The 5135-nt window shown below is 41.4% G+C and overlaps 1 protein-coding gene across 1 annotated transcript in view; it reads right to left on the minus strand.

The window, feature by feature from the left end:
• Dcr-2 (Endoribonuclease Dcr-2) overlaps window positions 1-5135 on the minus strand; it is a 173398-nt gene that overhangs the window by 123915 nt on the left and 44348 nt on the right.

The following is a 5135-nucleotide window of genomic DNA, read 5'->3' on the forward strand; positions in this document are numbered from 1 at the left end:
GAATTCACACTCCTTATGTTTAAGAACAGCTGAATGAACTATTATCAGGCCAAGCCTTTCTCTCCATGTGTGAATCAATCTCATGTAGAAGCTGAGCTTCACCATCTAAATGTTTTACCTTTTCAGAATTATTCCATACTGGCCATACTTACTTCAAATGATATATTAAACTACATAGAAACCCAAACCCTTTAGGTATGCCCTTCATATCTTTTACCAATACATTCAGCAAATCTATCCTTATCTGAGATGATAAAGGATGGAGGAAGTGAAGTACTTTTGATATCTGGGAGTGGACTTAGCAGTGGATGAAAACCGAAGCGGAGGTGAGTCACAGGGTGAGGGAGGGGGAGTAGGTTCTGGGAGCGTTGAAAATTGTGCGGAAGGCAAGAATGTTATCTTACAGAGCAAAAATGGGTATGTTTGAAGGAACAGTGGTTCCAACAATGCTATATGGTTACAAGGCATGGGATATAGATAGGGTCGTTTAGAGAAGGGTGGATATATTGGAAATGTACAGTCTGAGGACAATATGTGGGGTGAGGTGGTTTGATCGAATAAGAAATGAAAGGGTATGCATATGTATGTGGTTGGGTTGGGCCATTCCTTGTCTGTTTCCATGCACTACATCACTGACGTGGGAGTCCATTGACAGCACGTCGACCCCGGTATACCACATCATTCTAATTCATTCTATTCCTTGTATGCCTCTCACCCTCCTTTATGTTCAGGCCCTGATCACTCAAAATCTTTTCATTCCAACCTTGCACCTCCAGTTTGGTCTCCCGCTTCTTCTTGTTCCCTCCACTTCTGACTTATACATCCTCTTTGTCAGTCTTTCCTCACTCATTCTTTCTATTTGTCCAGTTCATTTGAACACACCCTCTTCTGCTCTCTCAACCATCTTTTTTATTACCACATGTATGTCTTATATATAAATGCCAACACACGCACATATACATACATATACATTTCAACATATACATACATAAGAATACACAGACATATACATATATACACATGTATATACTCATACTTGCTGCCTTCATCCATTCCTGTCTCCGCCCCACTACACATGAAATAGCATAACCCCCACCACTCCAGCAATGGAGCTCCAAAAACAGAAAAAAAAAAGACCACATTCATTCACACTCAGTCTCTAGCTGTCATGTGCAATGCACTGAAACCACAGATCCCTTTCCACATCCAGGCCCCACAGAACTTTCCATGGTTTACCCCAGACAATTCATATGCCCTGGACCAATCTATTGACAGCATGTCAATGCCAGTATACCACATCGTTCCAAGTCACTCTATTCCTTGCACACTTTTTACCCTCCTGTATGTCCAGGCCACTATCACTCAAAATCTTTTTCACTCCATCCTTCCAACTCTGATTTTTTTTTATTATATTTAATCACCGTCTCCCACGTTAGCAAAGTAACGCGAGGAAACAGACAAGGGATGGCCCAATCCACCCACATAAACATGTATATAAATAAACGCCCACACACGCACATATACATACATATACAATTCAATGTATATACATATACTTACACAGACATATACATATAAACACGTACATATTCAAACGTGCTGCCTTCATCCATTCCATCACCACCCAGCCACACATGAAATAGCATCCATCAACCAACCCCCTCCAGCAAAGAAGTGCCAGGAAAAGACAAAAAAGGCCACAATCGTTCACATTCAGTCTCTAGCTGTCATGTGTAATGCACTGAAACCACAGTTTCCTTTCCACATCCAGGCACCACAGAAGTTTTCATGGTTTACCCCAGTTGCTTCACATGCCCTGGTTCAATCCACTGACAGCACATCAACCCCAGTATACCAAATTGTTCCAATTCAATCTATTCCTTGCATGCCTTTCACCCTCCTGTCAGTATACCAAATTGTTCCAATTCATTCTATTCCTTGCATGCCTTTCACCCTCCTGTATGTTCAGGGCCTGATCGCTCAAAATATTTTTCACTCCATCCTTCCACCTCCAATTTGGGCTTCCAATTCTCCTTCTTCCCTCCACCTCTGAAACATATATCCTCTTTGTCAATCTATTCTCATTCATTCTCTATATGTGTCAAATCCATTTCAACACCCTCTTCAGCTCTCTCAACCACACTCTTTTTATTACCACACATCTCTTACTCTTTCATTACTTACTCGATCAAACCAACTCACACCACATACTGTCCTCAAACATTTCACTTCCAACACATCAACCCTCCTCTGCACAACCCTATCTATAGCCCATGCCTCACAACAATATAACATTGTTGGAACCACAATTCCTTCAAACATACCCATTTTTGTTCTCTGAGATAACATTCTCCCCTTCCACATATTCTTTAACGCTCCCAGAATCTTCGCCTCCTCCTCCACCCTGAAACTCACTTCTGCTTCCATGGTTCCATCCACTGATAAGTCCACTCCCAGACATCTAAAACACTTCACTTCCTCCAAAGTTTTCCTCCATTCAAACTTACCTCCCAGTAAACTTGTCCCTCAACTCTACTGAGCCTAATGACCTTGCTCTTATTCACATTTACTCTCAACTTCCTTCTTTCACACACTTTACCAAACTCAGTCACCAAATTCTACAGTTTCTCACCCGAATCAGCCACCAGCACTGTATCATCAGCGAACAACAACTGACTCACTTCCCAAGCCCAGCATATTTACCCCTCTCAAAAATTCTTGCATTCACCTCCCTAACCACCCTATCCATAAACAAACTAAACAACTATGGAGACATCATGCACCCCTGCCACAAACTGATATTCACTGGGAATCAATCACTTTCCTCTCTTCCTACTTATACACATGCCTTATATCCTCGATAAAAACTTTTCAATGCTTCTAGCAACCTACCCCCCCATTCCATATACCCTTAAAACTTTCCAAAAAGCACCTCTATCAACTCTAACATGCCTTCTCCAGATCCATAAATGCTACATACAAATCCATCTGTTTTTCTAAGTATTTCTCACAAACATTCTTGGAAGCAAACACCTGATTCATACATCCTCAACCACTTCTGAAACCACAATACTCTTCCCAAATCTGATGCTCTGTACATGTCTTTACCCTCACATATAATTTCCCAGGAATACACAACAAACACATACCTCTGTAATTTGAACACTCACCTTTATCCCCTTTCCCTTTGTACAATGGCACTATGTATGCATTCTGCCAATCATCAGGAACTTTAACATGATCCACACATACATTCAATATCCTTATCAACCAATCAACAACAGAGTCACCCCCTTTTTTCATATATTCCACTGCAATACCATCCAAACCTGCTGCCTTGCCAGCTTTCATTTTCCGCAAAACTTTCACTACCTCTTCTCTGTTTACCAAACCATTCTTCCTGACCCTCTCACTTCGCACACCATCTCAACCAAAACACCCTATATCTACCACTCTCTCATCATACATTTAACAAACCTTCAAAATACTCACTCTATCTCCTTCTTACTTCATCACTACTTGTTATTACCTCCCCATTTGCCCCCTTCACCAATGTTCCCATTTGTTCTCTTCTCTTACGCACTTTATTTTCCTCCTTCCTAAACTTCTTTTTATCCTCCATAAAATTTTATGATACTCTCTCACCCTGACTCTCATTTGCCCTTTTTTTCACCTCTTGCACCTTTCTCTTCACCTCCTGCCTCTTTCTTTTATATATCTCTCTGTCATTTGCACTACTTCCCTGCAAATATCGTTCAAACGCCTCTCTTTTCTCTTTCACTAACAATCTTACTTCTTCATCCCACCACTCAATATCCTTTCTAATCTGCCCAGCTCCCACCTTTCTCATGCCACATGCATCTTTTGCACAAGCCATCACTGCTTCCCTAAATACATTCCATTTCTCCACCACTCCCCTTACATAATTTGGTTTCTTCTTATGCCTTTCAGCACTCAATCTCTCCTATTACTTCCTCAGACATGTCTCCTTTCCAAGCTCAACTTACTGTCACCACTCTCTTCTCCCCAACATTCTCTCTTCTTTTCTGATAAACTCTACAAATTTTCCCCTTCCCTCCACAAGATATATGTATGTAGCATTTATGGATCTGTAGAAGACATATAGAGTTGATAAAGATGCATTAAGGAAGGTATTAAAAGTATATGGTGTGGGAGGCAAGTTACTGGAAGCAGTGAAAAGTTTTTAACAAGGATGTGTAAGGCATGTGTATGAGTAGGAAGAGAAGAGATTGGTCCCCAGTGAAAGTTGGTTTGTGACAGGGGTGCGTGATGTATCCATGGTTGTTGAATTTGTTTAAGGATGGGGTTGTTAGGGAGGTGAATGCAAGAGTTTTGGAGAGAGGGGCAAGTATGCAGTCTGTTGTGGATGACGGCTCAGGAAGTGAGTCAGTTATTGTTCGCTGATGATACAGCACTGGTGGCTGATTCGGGTGAGAAACTGAAGAAGTTGGTGACTGAGTTTGGTAAAGTGTGTGGAAGAAGAAAGCTGAAAGTAAATGTGAATAGGAGCAAGGTTAATATGTTCAGTAGCGTTGAGGGATAAGTCAATGGGGACGTAAGTTTGAATGGAGAAACACTGGGAAAGTGAAGTGTTTTAGATATCTGCGAGTGGACTTAGCAGCGGATGGAACCATGGAAGCGGAAGTGAGTCACAAGGTGGAGGAAAAGGCGAAGATTCTGAAAGTGTTGAAGAATGTGTGGAAGGCGAGAATTTTATCTCGGAGAGCAAAAATGGATATGTTTGAAGGAATAATGGTTCCATCAATGTTAAATGGTTGTGAGGCGTGGGCTATAGAGAGGGTTGTGCGTAGAAGGGGGATGTGCTGAAAATGAGATGTTTGAGGATAATATGTGGTGTGAGGTGGTTTGATCGAGTAAGTAAAGAAAGGGTCAGAGAGATGTAAAGTAATGAAAAAAAAGGGTGGATGAGGGAGCAGAAGAGGGTGTACTGAATTGGTTTGGTCACATGCAGAGAATGAGTGAGGAAATATTGACCAAGAGGATATATGTCACAGGTCGAGGGAATGAGGAAAAGTGGGAAACCAAATTAGAGGTAGAAGGCTGGAGTGAAAAAGATTTTGAGCAATCAGGGCTTGAACATACTGGAAGGTGAA

The sequence above is a fragment of the Panulirus ornatus genome, chromosome 19 (assembly GCF_036320965.1).
Source record: "Panulirus ornatus isolate Po-2019 chromosome 19, ASM3632096v1, whole genome shotgun sequence".
NCBI lineage: Eukaryota > Metazoa > Arthropoda > Malacostraca > Decapoda > Palinuridae > Panulirus > Panulirus ornatus.